The sequence below is a fragment of the Colletes latitarsis genome, chromosome 1, assembly GCF_051014445.1.
Source record: "Colletes latitarsis isolate SP2378_abdomen chromosome 1, iyColLati1, whole genome shotgun sequence".
NCBI classification, from domain to species: Eukaryota; Metazoa; Arthropoda; class Insecta; order Hymenoptera; family Colletidae; genus Colletes; species Colletes latitarsis.
In genome coordinates, this window is record NC_135134.1 from 44,342,327 (window position 1) to 44,366,704 (window position 24,378).

The following is a 24,378-nucleotide window of genomic DNA, read 5'->3' on the forward strand; positions in this document are numbered from 1 at the left end:
GGGTGCAGGTATTTGGGCCCAAAATACCCCTTGAAAACCAATTGTCGTGTACGTTTCGTATACGTCAATTTCCTAATGTCGAGTGAAGCAGTAAGATGGTGAAGTTGTAATTCCTTAAATTTAAATAAGTCCGATAAATTCTGTGCTATTAAGTAATTTGGAGGGTCTTAAACCCTCGTACTATTGACCCATTGCCATACAATGACGAGTCTGACTCGTTACAAGTTACATCGAAACTTATCTATTAAAATTAACACATTTTTACATTCACGGGGTATTTGTAAAACAAATCTATTTTTTTTCATGGCCATTCCTTTGTACGGACAAACAAAATTAAATAGTATAGGTTTGACAAATTATTTGAAATTAAATCGTACGTCAAGGGGCTAATATTTGAAAGGAATAAAGAATGCGTGCTAAGCTGTTCGACAATAACAATGTTTGGAAGTCGAAGAAACTGGGTAAAGCCAACGTGTCGTCGGAACGATTCACCGTTCGCGGTACAGTTGCATGGAGTCTGTACGCGCGAAGCTCTGATTTTCACTCTCCACGCCAATGAATGACGTAGTGAAGATACTCTCCGGGCGGCGGTGGCGGTGGCGGGCCGATTCGCTCGCTCATATTCGCTAGAGCTCGCGCTAGCTCGCCTAGCCGCGCGCGCGAGTAGAGTACACACGGTCTGATCGTGTGCGCATGCGCAGACGCGGTTGCGCGGCGCGTCGCGACTCGACTCGACTCGTCTCGGCCCTCGTTCTCCTCGGCTCTCCGTGGCTCGCCCTCCCCGCCGCCAAGGTGCATGCATGCATTCTATGCGGCGTGCACCGCATTAGATGCATTTCTAAGTCGCGCCGCAATAAATCGCTGAAATATCGAAGTGGAGAGAGCCCCGTGCTGGCCCCCGTGAGCCTCGAAACCGCGGACCCAGTGACGCCCGACGATCAACGGACGCGATCATCCACCAGGAAGGACCAGCGACGAGCCAATCGCAGAGGAAGGTGACGGAACCACGCGAAAAAAAGGGAGAGACGATTTCGTTAGAGATTCGATAATCGAGCGAGGAGCGACCGCTCCCGGCGATTCGCTCGCGACAAACTTGGACCCCGAGGGAGGAAGACGCGCGTGCGAAACTGCTGGCCGATCGTCACCGTCGTAGGGGTTGCGCGCGTGTAACCGTCGCAGGCTGACAGTGATCCGGAAGCCTCGTGGACGCGCTCGGATTCGGAAGGAACGGGCCACGGGTGTCAGGAAGGGACAAAGGTTACCGTACCAGCGAGCCGGTCGCGCGCGAGTCGCGCTCGCGGACGCCGCGTTACTTCCACGGGAAAGGGCTGCCCGCGGACGTCGAGAGCGTATTCGAAGAAGAAAAGAATACGACGCACACCGAGTCACGTGCGAACCAGTCCCTCCCACTTGTGGGTCTCCGGGTGCCGCGGATTTCAGTGCGCTGAAAATCGCAACGTCGCGAAGCTCCGGGAGAGAGGTCCGCAACCCTGAGAAACCTTCTTTCTCCAAAGTGGCCGAGAAAAGTCCGCAGCTGGGCCACAGAGAGGAGTCCAAGATTTCTGCGCCGGGAGAGAGAGAGAGAGATCGGAGAAGGGAGAGACTCGAGTCGATCGCGAGTGAAACGAGAATCCGCGAGGATCGTGAAACGAGGAGAGGACGCGTCGCGGCGGTCGCTGACGAGGCCGCGTTACGGCCCTGGTGTGCACCACCGTTTTCGCCGGCACCGCGGCGCATGAAAAACCGTCCTGCCTGGCCTGTGTCGGTGTTAATCAGGAAGCACGCGCGTTTTTCGCGCGAAGAGACGCGTAGGAGACGAGATTCGAGCGACGACTGCTCGACAACCAGCGCGTACACAGTGCCGTCCACGGCGTAGCGTTGAACGGAACACGCGTAGTCGGAGCGATGCACGCGGCGATCGGTACTGCTGCTCTTTGAAAGAAAACGGGAGAAAGTGGGAAGAGTATCGGGCCGGGGTCCAGCGTCACCGCGATTGTTCGCGCGAGTCGCGTACGATAAGAGACGCGCGCGTACGCGGACCAAAGGTGCGCTTCCGCGTTTTACGTCGCCGGGTGTTCGTCTGTCGTGATTAGTCGCGCTAGTGCCGTGAGACGGGGACCGGACCGGATCGGTATCGCGGGAACAGTGTCGGATGAACTGGGAACACGGACTGTACGGACTGGAAGAGGATGGTGACGAGGACGACGACCACCACCACCACACCGTCGCGACCACGTCCAAGACGATGATAACGAGAGGCTACTAGAGAACGTCGAGTGTTCCGAGTTCAGGTAAAACTCTATCACCAACGACGAGTACTCTGCTGAAAGAGGGCTTCGCTACCGTCACCGGAGAGACCCGTTCACGATCCATTATTTTATACGTTTCAACGATCGATCGTCGACGCGTCCCTTCGGACGGATTTCTTTCGCGCTGGAATCTAACAACTATTAATATTCCTTGCTTGCAGACGTCTGACCGGGTACATGCTTTAGCCGCAAAACTAACAAACCGAAAGCACGCGGATTGGAGGAAAATGGCTGCTACGGACTAAACTCGAAATCTCGCGCTTCTAGTTATGTACCTATGCTCCTCTGCCTTCCGATCGCCCGTGCCGTTTCGTGGCGTTGCTTTCTTCGTTGCTTCGCTGAACCCCCCCACCCCCCACCGCCCCTCCACCCCACCCCTACCCCGTATAAACACACGCTTCGCACCCTCGCTCTCCAGTCCTCGGAAACGAATGTTAACAAACCTGCACGGATGATCGTGAAACGGCGACGCAACTATCGAGGATCGACCACGAGCAAGCCACGCCAGGCTTTCGCGAAACGATCGATCGAATTGGTGCCGGAAGCGGAGGGTGGTGCACGGAAAACAGGGCGAGGGGGCGGTGTAGAGCGCGGGCGATGATTATTCGCAGTGTTTTGGAAAACAATGCGGAAAATTGCGATGGCGATAAAAAAAAAAAAAAGTATAAAACAAATAAAGTGTATCGTCGGGGAAGAGTGAAGTGACGGTCGTCTGCATGAATAAATAAACAACGTCGGGATATATGTATTGTGCATTATCGAATAAAAATTGAATAAAGCACGACGTGAGCGTGAGCTCCCGTTTCGATATCCGATGCGTTCATTTTCCCCCTGGCGTCTACAAAAACCTATCTAGAATTCATGGAACGACCGAAACAGCAAATGGGAATTAAACTTTCGTTCGAATCCTCTCTTCCTTTAAAATTAAAAACGGATGGAATTAACGGAACAAAATTCAAGGATTATAAACATCTGTACTCGAGGACTCGGTCGAAGAACTCGTGTGACAAAATTCTAGCTAAAATTTTCTCACGCTTTCTCACTATCGATGCTTTCTAAATGGCGTAGCTTCGAGAATAAAATATCCTTCGGTTCGGAATGTCCTCGAAGTAACGTTCAACCGTTGAACGATACCTCGAGTATACAGTGGTTCGCAAAACTCTCCGGACAATTATTTTTCTAACGATTCCATCGAGAAAAAGGTATCTCGTGTATAATGAAATAAATGTTTTTGTCCGATACTTCTGCCTTGTAGTTCATTTTACTCTACTGTACCTCATTATGCTTTAATTCTATGTTATTCAACATTCGTCTTTGTTTTCCGTCTCCGAAGCAAAGCTACGAAATTAACTACCCAAAAACTTTTGCACGCCACTGTACTGTAAAACATATAATAAATGTAACAAGTTTTATGATAATGTAGGTATAATGTTAACCTACTTATGTTTGAAGTAAAAATTTAGAGATTTGCTGTTTGAATGAAACTATCATTTCCGGAATGTAAACAATACTGATTGAATAAAATTTTTTATGATTATTTTTTAAAGATGAACTATATATACAACGCAAAATCTGAATTGGTTAACGTGAACCACTTATCTTCGGAATAAAACGAACAATAATGTACGTACACCTTACGATTAAATTAAAATTGAATGCACTCGTGTGTACATAAGTGCATGTATTAGAGTGTACGTAAAAAGAAAAATTGAAATCGGTGGTAGCCGTGAAGATTAAAATTTAATATGGTTACGTACAAAAAATAGAAACAAATGCCTGAGTATTACGTTAAAATGTATCAACCGTGGGTTTGAGTGCCCTTAAATGTTATTAATTTTCTATTTTCTATGAATAAACGGTTACACAGGGGTAGAAAATTATGTCGGTGCTTTGACGGTCGCTGTCGAGCATGCATAATTTTACTCTTTCAGTCGTTATGTCACTATTCACTCAACTTGGATCGCCTTTGTTGAGCTCCAGCTCTTATTTTATGTTCATTCTGATATTTAATTTTGCATTTCCATACACTAATATTTTTAACACCATGCGCTGTTCGACCAGGAAAGAATTTTAGATGAATCACTTCAAATCGTTCGATGTACAAAAATCCCACCCCTAACAATTATAAATAAAAATAGAAAGAAAATTTCAACGATTGTTCTATCTTTATCAACAAGCAACAAAATCGCTCGAAATGATTAAAATCCAGGTAATTAATCTTCTTGGTCAATGGGTGAGGAGATCAAGTTTTTGTATCTCCCTCCCTCCCTCTTTATAAATTTATATATTATGTCGGATGTACATAGAATTATTAAATAAAATATACAAAAGACAATGCGTTAATTACAATAACAGTATTTGAAACTACAAATATTTATTTAATCGTATAAACAAATTCAAATAATCATACTTAATAATTTGGTATCTTATGAAAATTTTAAACTTATTTATCTTTAACACACAATAAAATTATTTTTCTAAAGATGTAAGAAAGGGTGATAATAAATACAAGACTCGTTGGAAAACGAGAAATATAAAAAAATAGTTGTTTTCTGTGAACTGGAAAATAAAGTTTAAAAATCTAAAAGTAAATGAAAGTTAACGACATGGAGAAACTTCTTTACTATTGAAATTACATTAGAAGTTAGTTAGTATGCAGAAAAAAAGGAAATGAGCTCGTAAAACTAAAACCAATATAATCTAACAATCAGGTGGACATTCCACGTTTTCAGCTGCAAGCATATAAGTAACAATTATTTTCACCCGTGCCTAAAAATCAAACATTCTCTATTGGCCAACACTCGTTATCTTCCATTTTTAATCTTTAGATCGATAGCAGTTTTCACTTCCTAGGTTAGGTTAATAATAGCATATAGCTGTACCTTGCCTTTGTACCGTAAGTGTATATTAGCCTTTACTTTTACTTATTATTTCTCTACTAAATACTTCGTTTCACATGGTATATACCTCTATTGCAATAAAGATATATTATTATTATTGTAATGATAATAATTATCATTATTTAACAAGAAATAACCACTACAATTCATTCTAATCAAAATATGTATACACCTTGTTTTTCTCAAATTATTTTTCAAATTAGAGTTAGAACCAAACCCTTAAAAACATAATGCGACCGATTGATAATCTAATAAAAAATATATGTATAAAGTTTGTTACAAATACCGTATAGGGTTTTTGCATAATTCCTTCTGAAGATATCTACCTCTGCATATTCATTTATTACATGCTTGTTGAGTATTTATTCATGCATGTAGTCAATTTAGAGTATTAAATATAATAATCAAGTAATTCTTTCATATAATTTTTATAAATTAAAACACAATTTGTGAGACAGATTGTTAAACTATTATCGATGAAATATGTTTTTGAGATAGGATTTATATTATAAAAATAATCTCTAAAAAGTTTGATAACATATAAAGGAATAACAATAACCTACAGCAAAACAATTAATCAACGAAATACCGACATTTTGTCGTTTTACCGATAAAAATTTTTTTCTAATCACTTTTATATATTATTATTAATAAAACAAATACTCTAATGAGTAATAAATTATTTGATTTTTGTAGTACAGAAAATTCCCAAATTTGTATTAATAAACTAAGTCTATCTTACATTAATATAATTTTTCATTGAAAATAAAGTAACCGTATTGACTTGCAATATTGTTGTTTGTGGTTTTACATTGTATGCTGTACAAATGTCTGGATATTATTAGACACGTCTGGGTGCCAGTGTCCTATTCAGGGAACACGTTGTGACATTAAAAAACAAATTTCTTTTGTGTTGAAATAATATTTCCTGTTTAATAAATTATTTTTAAATACAACATATAGAAAATAAACAGTAGCATTCGAACATTAATGATTTGGTAACTAATGGGTGAATTGTCTAAAATCAATGAAAAAAAAAGGTATAAGAATTGCAAAATTATAATTACAATAGAAAATAATTTCTAGTATGACAATTTTTGATTTTGTGCCATCCTTTTGAAAGCAATTGCATACCTCGGTAATGCTGGTTCTTTGAATATAAAATGCGTCAACCACGTTGGATGTGACCATTGTTATTGAATCAGTTCTTGCTCAAAAAGGTTTCTTACAAATATATTAATACCTGTACTCCATTTCTGTAAACGGTTCAAGATCAATACGAAGCAAAGTGATTAAAATAGGCAATATTTTCTGGGATAAGAAATTCGTTGTGTATATTGTTCATTTTAGCTAAATTACAGAGAAGATAAAACATTATTTAATCTTTGGTAGCTGACAAAATATTTACTGTATTTCGTATTACATTTTCGATTGAATTTTCTGTCCCCTTCAGTACATATAGACCTAGAATAAATGTCATAAAACAACAAAATAAAAAATGTTCTAAGGATGGAGACAATTACACATGGAATATAAATAACAGTTTAAGAATAGTCGTTAAACTATGAAATACGAAACAAGACAAATTATATATATTAGCTACGAGAAATATATTGGATTTATTCAAAATTCTTTTGTTCAATTGTCCACCAGACATAATTTTCTTTCAGTTTTCCAACAGACAAGTGGAACTATGAAAACGATTCCAACGTTGAATAAACAATTGCGTAACTGTTTTCGTCACAACTAATGTACATAGTTAGAGTTGTATTTTTGTGTTTCTTAGTTGCACGTTGGGCACTTATATTTCAAGGTGACTTTTTCAAACATTCATTTATCTGTTTTGACATTTTGTTGTCTCTTGTTCCTCTTTTCATCGAACTTACTTATTCAATAAAATTTATTTTAAGTTTATACGTATCGAAAAGGACAGAAAGTTGAATCAAGAATGTTATACAAACCATATCAAATATGTTATAAAATATAACAATAAATGATTGTTTCGTATAGTTTAAACAGTTCACTAGAAGAGTTTCTTAATACGTTATGAAGGCTCGACGATGACAATGATGATAAACAACAAACGTTCATAATTTGCGTAGTAGGACGAAGTAGAAAATAATTCTTGCATAATTATACAGGGAAAAGTGTAACGAAAATATTCCATCTTGTATATAAATACGGAACTATTCGGGATCATTATTTTTTAGTGCATTGTCAACAGTAATTTTTAGTCAACTGTATTAATCCTTAACACGATAAAATGTACTTCGTTAAAAATAAAAACGTAAAGAAAATAGTAAACAGAATTGTTAGAGTATTTTCCATGAAAAGGAGTAGTTTCCTCCGATAAAAGATGCTGTTTTAAAATTTTCAACTTCAAGTGTTTATCGCATTTACAATTTTTTTTTTATGAACATTCAAAAAAAATAGTTGTTTAATGGATATCGTTACAAAAAAGCTGTCAAATGTCACTGAATTCTTCGTTATAGACCACCGCGCGTCCCAATGCACCCTGTCCACGTTTGGTTCCATACTTTCCGGACACCGCGTGGGTTTTCAAAAACGAGACAGCGCGTCCAGCTTCCCACGAGCTTCGAAACGTCACCTACACCAATGGAGCGCTGCATACGTTACGATTAAATTTACCTGACTGGAAACTCGACAATGTCGCAATTCACGCATCGCGTATTCGCTTCTCCCCTATGGGGAGCCCCACCCCTTTCCGCAGCCCTCAAATTAAACCCTTAAACAGGTCCGACCCGGCGGCACCTCGAGTCTGCCGACCAGGAGACGAGATAATACTCTTGTCAAGGGTACGGGGAACCAGGACCAGAGGGGGGAAGTCTCAGATCAGAAAAAGAAGGCGAAAAGAAGAAGAACCGGGAGAAGGAATGAAATAATTCCGAATAGCTCCGTTGCTCGCCCATTGCGCTATCCCTCTCTCCCCCTCCCTTTGCCTATGGACGCGCGGGCCATCGCGGACAGGCTGGCCCTTCCCTTCAGGGGCCCGGTCCCACCCCCCTTTTTTAAGGCGGCCAGCTGCGGGGTCAGTTTTCGACGGGCGCGCGGCGCATTAAGATGCTACGCTCAAAATTTTGTAACGACCTCGTGTCATCGTGTCTCGTCGCGTGATTAACGCCAGCTCGCGCGCGGCTGTCTACGTGAAACGGACCCACCAACACCCCCGCAAACGGAACCCCGATGGAGAGGAACGCAACGAGGTGGCCGACCGAAGGAAGAGCGCGTCAGAGAAGGGAAGGAGAAACAGCGCAGCGCGAGAACAACCGCCGGATCGTTTCTGCAGTGATGAATGCGTGATGGATATTAAATGGACGCATGGTATGCATCGACAGATTAATTCGATTTTCAGCCTCCGCTTTTCAGGTTTTAACAAATACGCGACTGAGCCGCGAGCCAGGCGATCCGAAATATTAAACGTTCATCTCTTTTATTTGTTTTTCCTTTTTTTTTTTTTTTTATTCCTTTCGCTTCCATTAATCGTTACTCGTAGTTTTCACGAACAAATATTTACCGGGGTCTGGGTGTCGCGACGGGAAAAGCACTGAAGCACTCTCGCGTTATCTAGCTAGATTGTTCTAATTTCGATACGAAATTCCTTTGGAGTGAGATGAGTTTTCTTTCGTATTCCATTTTTATAAAAATCTTGCGTGACAATTCAAATTAGTGGTTGAAGTTTCTTTGCCAAAGGTAGTGTTTTTCTTTAAAATATTCACTCCGCTAACAGCGACCGTGCATCCTATGTTGGTACTTCCAGATTCGTTTTCCTTATCAAGGCGTGTGATATAGTAATAAGAAGTTTTGATAGTTGTGTTAGAGTGTTTTGAAAAATTCTGTAGATTTAAGAACTTTAATTTATTGAGTGATAACTTCAGAAAAAATAAAATTTCTGCGATCTACCGCCATCCTGAAAGCAGTTGCATTTCTGTACAAAATTGTTGTGTTGTTTCCAGTGACTTTTATCTATTTTTTTAACTATTTAATTCACTGAATAAAAACAAATACATGAAGTGTACACGAAAAAGATATATCAAGTAAAAGGACAAAGTTCAGCAAAGAAGACTGTTTTACAAACTAAGCAAACTCAATCTAACTGAAACATAAAACGAACAAAAGGATTTTGAAAATAGAAATGGAAAAAAATAAAACCACTTTTCTCCGGTTTCCGAAATATTGATCAACCTTTTCAGTTACCCGTCGCGATGTATTTTGTCTACCAGAGGAAAATTTCAGTATTGCATTCAAAACGTAGAAATTAATTTTTTGAAAATAAATACAGTAAGCGTGAAAATCCCCGAGCTACGTGAATTTGTAAATATGTGATTATGTCCATACTCGTGCCCTTATAAATATTTTACACGTACGTATGTATTTACACACTAACTATAATTTTCTTCTCTTTAATTTTTCAATTACCTCTTGAAATTAAAGAAAACATTAAAACTAATTAAAGACGCAGTGAATGCACTGTATTTCATTTTATCAAAAGAAATTCATTTCATTCTTATCTTAATCAATGTAAATAGTCAATAAAGATTTGTGAATAAAAATGCATCGATATTTTGAAACTTAATAGCTGTGTTGCATTTCCAGTTTTATTTGTATTTCAACTTGACCTTAACAATAATTATTCCAAAAATTAATTTCTCTCGCTATTTCATCATCAAATAAGCTTCCTCTTTTACGAATATCAATACTAGCTTTAACATAAAATTAGGTAATTGGTTTTCAATGTTAAAAAATTGCTCAAATACACTATATGAAAAATAGTTGAATATCTTCAAATAATAATAATAACAACAATAATAAAACATTTTTATTATATCAAATTTGTAAACGTTGAGAAGTTAGAATTTAGTGAAAAGAAGAAATTATAAACAGTGGTATACATTTGAGTGACTAAATAAAGATTTATTCGAAGTTACTCGAATAATCCATAACACTATATTAAAAGCTGTGTTATTGTTGAGATCGAAATTGTATTTGATAAATTATATCGGTACTGTAATATATGTATGTCAATGATCATTCTGCATAACATTAGTGACAACTTATTTTGATATTTTTTTTAATACCTGAATACGACGCTTTAAATGTACTACATACCAATATTAATGAATATATTATTGAATTGATTCCATCGCTACTTGCAACTCACGAGAGAGAGAGAATTCTCTTCGATTATTTTAATCAGTAACACACGAGTGTATCAACGTCAAATTACTTTTTACCTTTTTTTCATCGTGTGAAATCTGATTCATATGATTTTCTTGTCACAATGATTTCGAAACGGTATCAATATCTTTTATTTATTCTCATATTTCTTTTAACTTTGAATGTTTATATGATTTCATATCTTGATACTCTCAATACATTTATGTTAAAAATTAGTAATCATAAGAAATGATGTGGAATTCATTAAGATTTATTTATATTTATTTAATTACATTTACGATTTATCGAAAAGGAAAGAAACGATGGTAATTGATTAAAGTAGAAAGTATAATTTATTATTTGAAATAAGTTGTTATCATTCGTATCAAATAATAATTCGCGTGAAATAATATTGTTAAAAACTCAATAATCTGTACTTTATTATTCAGAAAATAATAAAATACAATATCGCTTATAATTTCAACGATCGTCTTACTTTTCGGGTCAATTAGGTTTCGTACAGAGGCCAAAAACAACAATTATCTGAGAGATAATTTTTTAACATTAACAAAAAAAAACATTTTGCCAATTACCGTGATACGTTCGAGAATTCGTGCAACTATCCTACTTACATCTATTCCGTGTTCAATTTTGTATTTTCGAGTTGCATAGTCGAGGGTTGATAGCGAGAAATTGGTGGTTTCTGATGTTCCGGTGAACTGTGAAACTCGAACCATGTCGGGAATTTTGAACCCTGTTTCTGCGTTTTTCGGTTCGCCAATTTCCTCGTTTGACGTGCGCCAATCGTTTCGAGTCGCGCGAATAATTAATCGCAAATAGCGGTGTTTTCCGTGAAAACGGTAGGGCGGGCGAACCCTCGAGCCGAAAAACGCGCGGCGGTATCGGCTCGTTTAATTTCGCTAATTTCTTTTCTTCCGTTCGAAGTGGTCGTGCACGGGCCTACCGAGGGTTGCAACCCTTGCGCTTCCTTTCGCGAAGAGAGGAGACAAAGACAGAGAGGAAGAGACGTTAAAGGGTTCGCGAGACGTTAAAAATCTCAAGGGGGTGCGAGAACGTTGGAAAGAGGGTAGAGCGTCGTAAGGATGACGGACCGGAAAAATAATTACTACCCCCGTAACACGGCGAACGGAAGAGTGTCTGAAACCGCGGTAATAACTGCAGGGACCCGGATGAAATATTTTGACAAGGGAAAAAAAACCTGGACGATCTTTTGAAATTCTTCAACGTTTAAAGGGGAAGAATTAATCGTTAGCTACGCATCTTCGAAGGGGTAGTTTTTTCTAATTCCTCCCTACCGGGATTTTATACGCGATCCTCAGCCGGGTTATGATAATTGATAATTGTTTTCAGGTAATTTTAAGTGGTTTTTAAATGGATCATTGTATAATTAAAGTCGTTGCGTAAAACGAGTCATAGTAGAGAAAAAGTAGAGTAAAATTGATAACATTACTATAAATGTTGCGAGCAACCGAAATAAAAATAACGAAAAACAAATTTCAGACACTTATGATTATTATTTTTAACTGAATGTATTTTGCTCGTGGTAAATTATAACAGTTAGGGGTTCTGCGACCTGTTTACACGATATACTTTATAAAAAAAATTTTTTAATCGCGGGATGTTTAAAGCTGATAGAGATAAAACGTTCTTCTTCTTCGATGTTTTATTGGAGAAACTTCAGACCGAAGGAGACACTTTGCTAGTATCGATTCAGAAAAACAATAGCCTCGCAATTTGCGTAAAAGAACGGAAAAATGTTCCCAAAGAATTCTATTAGCGTTACGACCGATTGAATCGGTCAATCATCGTCCGGAAATTGGACCTCCTCGTTCCTTTTTAAGCGACAAAAACTTCTCTCCCATTTTCTTATCACTGAATTACCTATAAAAGTTCCGAATAACAGGCTCGTTGTCAGAGAGCTGCTACCCTCTATGACCGAGGGTGGCCAATTTCATCCCCAGTTTCTAACACGAACTGAAAATTCTATTCGGTGAGAACCGAAATGATACAAATAGTCAAAGTTGAAAAAAAAAACTTTGGTAACGCAACAAAATATTTTATTTCAAAATTTCTCTGCCAAAAAAATCAAATGAACCATATTTCACCAAAGAAAAAAAAGAAACGAGTAATCCAACGTTGATCCACTCGAGTGTTATTGATTAAAACAATCGAAGAGAGTTTCTCTGTGACCGTAGTTTGAATAATGATGAGACCAATCCAATGACGAACTCATTAATAGCGGTACGTAGCAATTATGAAGCATCGTGTTGAGGTATCAAGAACGTATCGGAATAAGTATTCATTGTACATATATGCTGACATTTGTTACAGTATTGATTTGATTCATCGAAAACAATTTTGGATTCAACGAGGCCACGAAATAGCTACTCTACTATTAGGGTTGTGAATTATTCAAATAATTTTGAATAAATCCTTTGAAAACATATAATTATTTTTTACGTTGTGTATTTTTGTAATTTTTCTTCTTTAATAACTAGACTCTTATTTCTATTCTAATTCTTTGTTTCGATTAACGTTGATATATGTAGATGTATGTAAAAAATAAAGTCAATTTGGTGATAAAACGTGAAAAATAATTTTTTTCGAAATAATTACTAGTTGAAAATTAAATACAAGTGCCATGGTAAATAATTTTCATATTATCGAATTTAATTTGTTTACGAATCTCTATTTAAGTAAGATTCTTATTATTATTGTTGTATTCGTTTCTATCTCTTAACTTTGACTGTACCAGCACAAACGAGTACTTTTATTTTTAAACATAAACGTTTCCAACAATTGGCAATCGTCAGATATACATACATATGACATACATAATATGAAAAATAAGCATGACATATCTTCTTCCATCTGAAAGAAAGAGGAAGAAACACAGTCTATTTATTATTCGACAAAATTGTAAGGCAGATGTAAATTAAAACGTGCTATTAATGGACACATTTTAAAAATATTCACAATCTCTTTGTTTAATTTAAAGAAAATTTATATATTTTACGTCTCTTGTTTCTTCTTCCACCTACGTCTCACAATTTTATAACGTTCGAAAACATTAAAATATTTATAGAAATTTTGTTTGTGCCTTGAAAATCTAAACTTGCGCAAATGCAACATTTTGTTGCAAACAAACTATCGCTTCGAAATGTTTTGAATTGAATCCCATTCAAGTCGTATTTAAAAATCGTATTACTTCACTACTTGGTCCTTAATGGGCTAATTGTGATACACAGATTTTACGCGAACGAACGAACACAACGTATAAAGGCGATACTCGTATTTTTCCTCGCTTGTTAAAAAATGTACTGTGCATATGTAGCGTTCGTATATATACGAATTATATCGGGGCGCGACCTGTTGAACAGAATGAATGAAACACCATATTAAAAATAATTTCCATACTTTACGATAATAATATTCATCGTGAAATCTTTTGTCACAGACAGTGCTACAACAGGTATATTATTTGATGTATTTGATAAGTACTGATACGATAATCGCAAGATCGAATAAGTTTCAAATCGGAAATGGGCAAAATTCTAATTTATATAGATAGATTAATGTATCGTGTATAACGAACAGCAGCTGTTTATCCGTAATTCATTAAATAGAAATAAAACTTTCAACGATAGAATTAAATATGTCATAAAAAACGGATAAAAAATTTAACCGTTCGATCGAATAAATGTCACGAATAAATTGCTATAGATTGGCCTTATTGATTATATATAGACTGCGATGTCCGTGCAAATGCATATTTTAATAGCAACCAGATAGGGACGCGGGACATAGATTAAAATTTGTTTCGTCGTTCGGGGTTTTTAAAAATATATGTTTTATTTTGCATATTTTGCACAATGCATACGTTTTGTGTATTTTAGATCTTTTTTTTTTATTTATCGATTTTACTCGTCAAACAAAAACAAAAGCAAATAATGTATGAAGTGGACTGAAGAAACGACAATTATCGAATAAAGCTATTTTACAATTTGTCTTAAAATTATATATGCATGAAAATATTATGTGTTTCGTACGTGGGCAGTATATGTATTTCGTAAAATTTAGAAACCGCGAACATTTTATAGAATACCCATTTTAAGCATACCAGTTATTATTAACCGATAAACATTAACAATTAATTGTTTAAAATTTCGCCAAAATAACTTTCGTTTGATAAATTTCATCACCTCTAATTATGAAATATTCTTAAGAGTATAATAAAACTCGTTTTCCATATTTTACGGTGGACGAGTAGCTATCTATTACTCGATTCTGTCTCGAATCGTATGTGATATAGTTTGTTACAAGAGCCTCGATTTCAAATATAGGAACGAATTCGTCAAAATGGTATCAAAAGTCTCGGTCCCATCGCTACTTTCGACGGAAATGTCAAGAACGACAGAGAAAGAAACGAACAAAGGGATGGAACGGGACGAAACGACGGAGGGTGGACCGACAGCGAGAAAAGATGGCGTAAAAATGGAGGGTGAAAAATACCGGTAGGATGGGGTCTCGGGAATCCCCACCCCCGTTGTTCTGACTCGACACTCCTTTTCGTACGTTTCCAGTGGGAATACTGGCTGCCAGGAGAAAGATTTCAAAATTCTGCGTCCCCGGGGCGCGTTGGAACTTTTTAAGACGTTTTCCATTAGCGAACGCCACGAGAAAAAGGGATTTCGATTGTTTAGGTGTGCGATTTACAAATGGAAATCGCTTCAAGGAGCCGCGTGACCGTTCATCGAGCAAAAGGGTTCGGGGGTTGAAACATCTTCGTACGAAAAACTGACGCGCGACCGAGGCGCAAAAAATTAATTTATTCCTAAGCATCGCGCACCCTCCGCCAAGCTTGTTTCTCAGGGAATCCCTGCCGGAGTACAATTAATTTGCGGCATTAAAGGGGAGGGTACCTCTTTTGTTCAAACAAATTATGAATATCCAAGCCCACGATGCGTCCAAGTCCTAACTATACGTCGTATTATGCCTTCTAGCGCGATAGTGAATGGAAAAAACAAAAGTTCTACTCGTTTCGGCGGGAAGGGATAACACTTTACCGTTCTATGTCGAACTGGACTCGACAACGTATTTTGTGCCAGCCAGTATTATGTCGAGTCCAGCTCGACATAGCATTTTTTTTTCCATTGTGTTTTAACCCTCGGTTGTCACACCTATTCACAGTGGGTCATCCGGACCCAGCGGACGCTGTTGGAAAAATAACAATGATGTTGAATCAAAACAATTTTTAAATACAGTTTGAATATTGTAGAATGGGTTCTGGCGATCAAAAATATAACAAATGGAGCGACATCGTGTTCAAAAAAAGAAATTGTAGAACCGCAAGTTCGGGAGAAAAATATTTTTATAGCAAAAATTCTGTTTCGCGTTTTAATGTTCGTTGCTAAGAATTTAGAGCGATATTGATAAGATGTGATTTACTATGATTTAGATGTGTATCGCTTTAAGAAAAAAAGAAAGCAGTTTTTTAGTATACGTTTCAAAGGAGGTATTAACTTGTATCGAAGAAGAATAATTTTGGAATAATGAGACTGGTGCGATCGTATACATGAAAATTAATTTATTGGGAGAAATAGGTACAATATTTCGTTTATTTTTGGAACATTTCTGCAAAATTTTGATTTAAGATCGTTGCTATATAAATTATTACCACTTGAATTCAAATAAATTCGCTTCTATTTTTTATGTAATATTTGCACACAAATAAATCTCTGAAAGACAATTGAAATTAATTGAATTATCCAGAACCATTATAAGTTATGACTCGAAGAAACGTTTTTCCAAAGTCAAACTCAGAATGATCTGAATTTTGATTCAGTGTGACGACTGAAATTGAAGGTCCATCCATTCCCATATTAATACAGAATATAAAAGATTTTACACTCTTTTAAATATTAAGTTGGGTTGTTTTAAACAAATTGATAACGTTGTCCATTTTCTTTTTGTGAAAATTGTTTCAGTACAATCTTAAACAGATTTTGATGGTTAGGGAAGATCGTGAATGATTGCCTATAGAGATAGGTTGACTAAATAACATTGCACCGACGTGTGTTCTACCCAGAAAGATTTACTGTAGAAACAAGTCACTTCTACTATGCTATTCATTTGTTTCCGACACCATGATCGCGTTATTTGAGATTTGCTAGCATTTGTCGACAAATTGACTACGAATGTGATAAATATATTTTCTTGAAGATTCTATGTTAATCTATTACCCTATTGAAACATTATTTTCATTTATACATGGATAATTTAAAGTTATATAGAGCAGTACTTCTCAGCCTTTTTCAAAACACGATTATAAAATGATCATGCCAAGAGATCAAACTGATGACAATTGCGCTAATATCCCTCGTTTCGTCTTTAAAAGTTTTATTATTGACAGCAATAAAAGATAAACAATCGAAAAATATAAAAATTGATATTTTTTGGACATATTGTTTTTTTGAAATCTTGTTTCAGATTTTACAATTATTCTCAATTTAAGTAAGAAACACCTTTATGTCGAACAATATTTTTCATACAAATTTTTAGGACTTATTTTTGGTTCCTTTAGACGGAAGATTGAATGTAATTTTTTCATATTCATAAGAAAATCATAACACATTATCACAAAACTAATAGTCAGTTATGCGGTCAAGTATAAATATCTAATTTAGCTGATTAATACAAAAACAGAAAGATGAAAATTCTCTTTTTTACTCGATAACGAGACTTCGCTTTGTGATGTCAGTAAATGCTAAAGGGTTGACAGATTTTAACGGGAATGCATAGCGACTCGTGTTAGATTCACAGACTTTCTTTCGCGATGAAAATTGTATCGTCGTTGATTTTAGCGAGACAATGGATGGAAGATCGCGCGTTCAGCGTCGAATCGAAAAAGCGGAAAGTCTAATTTTATAAAATATTCGTACATTCCGAATAATTCAAGGCTGCGACTGTGGCTAGAGGGGCTGGACGAGGTGGGGGACGCGGCGACGAGTTAAAACAAACATTTTTGCGCGTGCGAGGTTCGGCCATAAAGCTCTGCCCGGCCAAATGCATTGGTCGGCGGTTGCATAACACTCTAGAATAGCTTCGGAAAATGGTGGACCTTCTCTAGCGGCTAGCTTTTTCTTTTTCGGTCTACGCCGGCCGTTTTACGTCTCAATACCGGGAACTGCCTCACTCCGCCCCGCTCATTCTCTATAGGGCAAGACTGTACGATGCGCCCCACTTTCAAACAGAAGTCGATACAAACATTATTTCACGATTATTTTTTATTTCGTCCACGAAGTCACATCGATTTATTTGTTTCTTTCCACGACTGTTCCGTAAACAGAAACCAAAGTTGGGAAAATTTTACTCGCGGGTAATAGAAATTTTCGATTCGTTCGAAACTAATTTTTGCTCGCATCTATGTCTGCCCATTTAAGAAATCTGTTAATGGTTTACGTAAAAAATGTTAATTTAACGTAATAGAAAATTGCGCAAAATAGCTTTAATTTTTATTTATCACCAATATTATTGATTTATACCTTACATATATGCCTAAGTATAATTAAACCTTTTTTATTAATCTTCAATAATTAAAATAAAACTGTTGGACTTGTATTGTTTTTCCTTTCAAGTCACTTTTTATTCTAGAAATTAAAAAGAATGAAAATAGTAGTATAGAAAACATTTTTTTAAAAGTGATTTTAGAGTGAGTTTAGCATGATATTTAAAAAATTAGTTATGTCTGTTGAACCATGTTACAAAGTATCTATATCGTACTCAGAAATACTTTTAATAACATCGTTTTCTGTAACTTTGCTAAATTCGCGTTTTACACTGTAATGTTTTCTTTCTTCTTTGCATTGTATTGCAACCCCTTTTATGAAAATCACCTGCAGTTGGGGGGTTCATATGCGAAACGTTCATTCACAAACGCGTACTCTGTTTACATAATGCATTTTAAGAATAGAGCGTTTTATTAACAAAGATTATTCGGATAATGGAAGCTCTGATGTATATCGAATTTTTATATTCTACTATAACTATATACTTATAGTCGTCCATCAACGCTATTACCATGCGATATTTCAGTAACTAATCGCCAGGCAAATGATTATGTCAGTTGCTTCACGATGGCCGCTTATTAGTCGCTTGAGAATTGTATTATGTTTCGAGCAATGTGAGGTGAAAAGCGTAACCAAATGGTAGAGGCGAATTATCACCTATTCATACACGGTAAAATCCGTAAACATTGTTCTTAACATGAGTAAAACATGAAATACGATTCTCTAAAATTCACACACTTTCTCTATTTTAATCATGCTTGTCAACGTATGGACTGGCTTTACTTCTTTTTCTTTTTTGAAACCTTATACCAGTAATTTTTTAATAGTTTGTCAGTTGCACCAAATACTGTTTTATGTCTGGTGTTTTTAACAAAAGAATGCATCTACCATTCTCTCCTATACGTTTTATCTATTTTAAGTATAAATACATATATGACAAGCGCATCTCGATCCTTTTCTATCGACACAGTTTTAGTAAGTGACTTAAAATTTGTGAAAATAAATTGCCTGTTTTCTGGACCACTTTTCTTTACATATTTCTTTTTATCGTGTCACCGTGACATCACAAAAAGTATGTTTCTGAATTATTGTAATAAAATGATCGTTAAAATGACGTATAAATGGTCGTATAAATGGTTGTAATAAGAATACATTTTTGTGTTTCAAATTTGAATAAAATTCCCTGAAGGATTGGTCTGCAATTAAGAATCACCCAATTATCTTATCTCTTTGGTTCGTTTTATTTTGCCATTCTGTTATCATTCTCAAGATTCTTCGTCTAGACTTATTTTTATGTCATCTTTTATGCTTAGCATTGTTTTCCATCTTCAGGGGACTTTGCCCCGAGCCAATAAATCTGTCTATCTTGGGCGAAAAAGCATTGGGACTGAACGACAGTTAATAATTTTGCAACTTCCGCGAATCGAAGCGTTAGACGCTCGTCAGACGAACAGTCGAGATACAGATATTCGACTCGAGAGTAGAGATGAAACTACATCAAGAACATAGCCATTAATATCAATACGCATCAATTTCTGAGCATTGACTTAAGGCGCCAAAAGGTGCCAAAAATAAACTGTCATTCTTATTTGGACGACTCCATCGAAACAATGCAACTAGCGCATACAAAAATTCTTTAAGTAGAAATTATTAAAGAGCATGCAGGTACCACTGAAATTTTTGTTCACGACTAATGGTTATCCGAATAATTAACGTCCTAGATTAATGAGAACAGGAGAAATAAGCTAACTAATTTGGATGATCATTGAATATTTATCACATTTCAATAATTCAAATCTATTAGAAGACTAGTGGAACGTCGATTAACAGAAATATCGATTATAAGAAAATCTATTATTGAGAAAAACGAATCAAGGCTACGTAATACCATAAATTTAAAATCACATGTTTGCACATCTATTATGATATATCCTTTCAATCCACGTCATTTATTAATGTTTTTTAGATCCAAGTATAATATTAAAATATAAACATTCAAAGTTCGTTCTACATTTTCTTTTCAAATTGTATTTGATTAAAACTGCTATCTTGATTATATTTTCAAAAAGATATCTATTAAAAAAGTACAAAAACAGAAAGTTATGGTAAATTAAAGATAAAATAACTATCCTTCACCGAACTAAATACAGTACTGTTATAATTGATTTATACAATGAAATTTGAATTTATTGAAAACTTGTTCCATCGAGATGCATACGTTTGAAATATTACATGATATTTCAGTAATATATCTAAATTTTATTACGGTAGATACTAAAAATAATAAAGTCGGCGATCAGCCAAGAAAGATTCAGCGCAGTCGATTTTATCAATAGAAAATGAGAGCAATGGAATTCGCATGTAAAAGGGCGAAAGAATTGATTTGAAAATGATTTTATGTATGGAGCAAGTATAATTAAAGGAATATTATTTAATAAAAAAATAGAATCTACAATGTACTTTTGCGTTTTTAACTGAAACGCCTGTTAACAAAATTGTCTATAATAATGCAATATTTACTTCGATAATGAACCATCAGGCTATCTACACAGTGTGTCAGCAATAGATAAAACAATAAAAACAGTTCGTATAAATATGTATTTTGTTTAATTATGTTTACGAGTTATAATAAGTTTATTCTTTAAAACATTTTGTCTAAACTCTGCATAAAAACGTCTTCCTTTACTATTATTAGACTGAATAAGTCCATACATTAAGTGCATATCTGCCATTTTCATGTAAGTCGCACTTCAATAATCAGACACCTAGTACTATAATGATTCACATGTGATTCATAGCTGCAACGTAGGTCCAACGACAGGTATAGAGTTCTACTCGAAAATATTTAGGTAAAGCTAGTTCAACCATTTTGTCGAAAGAATTACTCTAACGCGAAACTCGCTATAACTAGAGAACGAGGTCAAACAGGCTACACGTTTACACGAAATTGTTTTCATTGTTTCCATCTGCAGAATTCATTATCAAAGAGGTTCTCGCGTGCTAGGAGACACCCAGTATATTTTCAATACTCCAGACTACCGTAAAAGTATCCGAGCATAAACGTATCGATGGTGTCGAGATGCGTTTCGTTCATATTGCTACTCGAGTGGTTCCATCGTCGCGATTTCGCTTCGCGATCGCGCGTTGTGCAACTCGGACTACGGTCAAAAATAGCGCGCGAAATGTCGGATATTTTTTGGAGGGCTCTAGAGAGGAACGAATTAGAAGCAGATCTTCGGCTAAACGCGGTTGTCCCGCGTTGCGAAACGCGAACGGCGTCAGCCATCGCGGACGAAATCTCGAATGAACGCGAAAAAGGACGCTTTTAGTCGCCCGTCGATTCCTTCGGTGGCTTCTCGGGCAATTAAAATTATTTATTAAAAGGCGCCCAGTCGAGAGTAAACAGAGAACACAGGAGGTGGAGGGGTGGAGGAGGGGGGGGGGGGGTGAGTACGAGGGCTGATGGAGTGGCGCGATCCGATTAAAATCTAATTTTTCACGGATACTCTCTTAATTAAAACATTAAATTGATTGCGGCGTGAGGTCGCGGCGACGAGAAAGGGGGGGCACCGTCTTCTCGAGGCGGGACGAAGTAACAAGTGACGGGGTCGGAGAAAAAGAGAGACGGAAGGGGGCGGGGATGGTGGAGAAGACCGGGGTCGGAGGTTCGCGCGAAAATAAATGAAAATGAAATCAATTATAAAACTGTTTGAGGAGACTCCGAGAGCAGCCAGTACCCGATGGATGGATGGATGGATGGACCGGTGCAGCTCGATCTTGAATTTTCTTAATTAAAAATCTACAGACTTTGCTTTCAATTAAAAACCGAAATGCTAGTGGCTCGTTACCGGTCTCCGCAGTTTATTTGATGCAATGGAGCAATGTCTTACCGAAATAGCTGATTTTATACAACCACTGTTTGGAACATTCTGGAGGCGTCATTTTTTAACCCTTTAACAAGTTTAATGCTGTTAGAGATGGTATTAATGAATTTTTTAATACGATGAATATAATATTTAACGTAACAACAACAGTTTCGATTGAACACACATTGTGACGTTTTTAAATTACGACGGCCATTCGATCATCATCTTTTCTCGCATCCAACAGATATCTTCACTATCAATAATTCACGCTCACGCTCAAATGCATCTAAAAGGTGTTTACCTTTTAGATTTATCTACATTTAAAGACCTCAGACGATAAACACAACTGGTATAATAAAACTAAATGTAAATATTGCCGATCTATACCTGCACTATTTTGCAATAATCGCGAGTCCAATACCGTTTCCTTCGTATTTAGTATTTTTGTCATAACCTTCTTATAAAGTTTTCAAAGACCCATAGTATATAATAATAAAGTTTGCCCATTAATATCTGGGGCGTTTCATGCATCTACTACAAACCATAGAAAATTAAAAGCGATATTCGTAAATCAGAAATCTGGATTCGTTTGCTCGAATATTGTCGCGAGCGCTTAAACAGCGCGAAGGGGTGGATTTTGGCGACACCTCGAAAATTCTTGGACTCGATTCGAGAGAGAAAGGGAGAAAGTGTGAGAGTGGCTCTCTAATCTTCGCGAGATTTTCGCGGCAGGAGGACGTCGCCTCGATTTATGGTACTCCTAAATCTCGGCCGTCCCACCCTCGCGCGGGCTCCTTTGTCCCTGGACACTTTTGCACTTTTAAAACTTACTTCGCTGCGGAAATTTCATTATAAGTGTCGCGGCTCGGCCGTCCTCGGCGATAAGACGACGCCAACTTGCCGGAGGCGTTCTTGCCCGCCTTGCATCGCGGCGTTTTGAAATATTGCCGTGGATTTCGCCCGCTCTCGCCCGGCCCTTTTCCTTCTGTTTCGGCCCCCGACTTTTGCCCGTGACTTAATCAGCGCCCGCACTTTATAGATAAACAAAGTTAACATGTTGCGAACTCCCCGGCCCGAAATATCGTACCAGAATTGCCGATTGTGTCGCGAAAAACTAAACAACTCGCGGCCAGCGCGACGCAATCAGCCTCGCGATTATTCCCCGGCGCTCTCTGTGCCTTGAAACTGAGAAAAGTCGCCAAGTATATTTCTTAAACACCGCTATCGTTTATATAAAAAACAAAACGTAGCGTACTCGAACTATCTATAATTCTAATGCTATATCGCGAGAATATTAAAAATGTTAGCACTCTTAGAATATGCAAGGGTGCAATAATTGCACTGCGTTTAAGGAAGTATACAGGGTGTTCAGCCACGCCTGGGAAAAATTTTAATAGAAGATTCTAGAGGCTAAAATAAGACGACAATCAAGAATATCAATTTCTTGATTGAGGCTTTGTTAAAAAGTTATTAAAAAATGTAATTGAAAAATTTCAAATCGTTCTGGAAAAATTATTTTTAGTTGCAGGGGTCAATTATTATCATTTTTGGTGAATAGACATACCACCGAAACCTTGCCCACTTTCGAGAAAAAAATTCAGTAAGTGGAGAGATTTTTCGGCGAAATTGAAAAGTTTGAAATCGTTCTGGAAAAATTATATTCGATTGCAGGGGTCAATTACAATCATTTTTGGTCAATAGACATACCTTCGAAATCCTAACCACTTTCAAGAAAAAAATGCTTTACCGAAAATATAATTCTAGGCCAGAAATGTCACTCCAAAATTTTATGCGCATCTTTAAAATGTCATAACTTCTGAACGGATTGGACGATTTTAATGTTTAAAAAAGCAAACTACGCGTATTTTGATGGAGAATATGTACAAGTCGCAAAAATATTCGAAAAGTTGTTCTTTCACCCCGAAAAATGAGAAAACCCCCATAAAAGTGGTCCAATTTTCAAACAGCCATAACTCCTATAATAGTAAACGTAGCTCATTGAAATTTAATAGGGAAGTAGAGCTCATGGATACCTACAAAAAAGTATTAGACAACATTTCTGTACAGCGTCAAACAAATTTATTAAAAATGAAAAACGAATTTTAAGGACAAATCGACAGGGTGCCTAAATTTTTCGACAAAATTGAAAAATTTCAAATCGTTCTAAAAAAATTATTTTTAGCTAGGGAGGTTTATTACAATCATTTTTGGTCAATAAACATACCCCCAAAATCCTACCCACTTTCTAGAAAAAAATTCGAGAATGTGTGAAATTTTTCGTCAAAATTAAAAAATCTCAAGTCGATCTGAAAAAATTATTTTCAATTGCGGGGGTCAATTACAATCATTTTTGGTGAATAAACATACCCCCGAAATCCTGCGCATTTTCGGGAAAAAAATTCAGTATCAGCGGAACTTTAAAGATTAATAACTTTTTAACAAAGCCTCTATCAACAAATTGGTATTCTTGATTTTCATCTTATTTTGGCCGTTAGAATCTCTCATTAAAATTTTTCCCAGGGTGTGGCCAAATACCCTG

General features: G+C 36.8%; 1 protein-coding gene across 2 annotated transcripts in view; it reads left to right on the top strand.

The window, feature by feature from the left end:
* The first annotated feature begins 744 nt into the window (after positions 1-744).
* The window catches only part of LOC143343044 (uncharacterized), a 53,321-nt gene continuing 29,687 nt past the window's right edge, over positions 745-24,378 (top strand). The window contains exons 1-2 of one of the 2 annotated variants that reach the window (XR_013079900.1): positions 745-2,291; positions 2,471-3,671. The gene's annotated coding sequence lies outside the window, so the exon portion shown is untranslated. Of the gene's footprint in view, positions 2,292-2,470; positions 3,672-24,378 lie in introns of those variants that run through there. The other variant, XR_013079898.1, reaches the window with a different exon arrangement.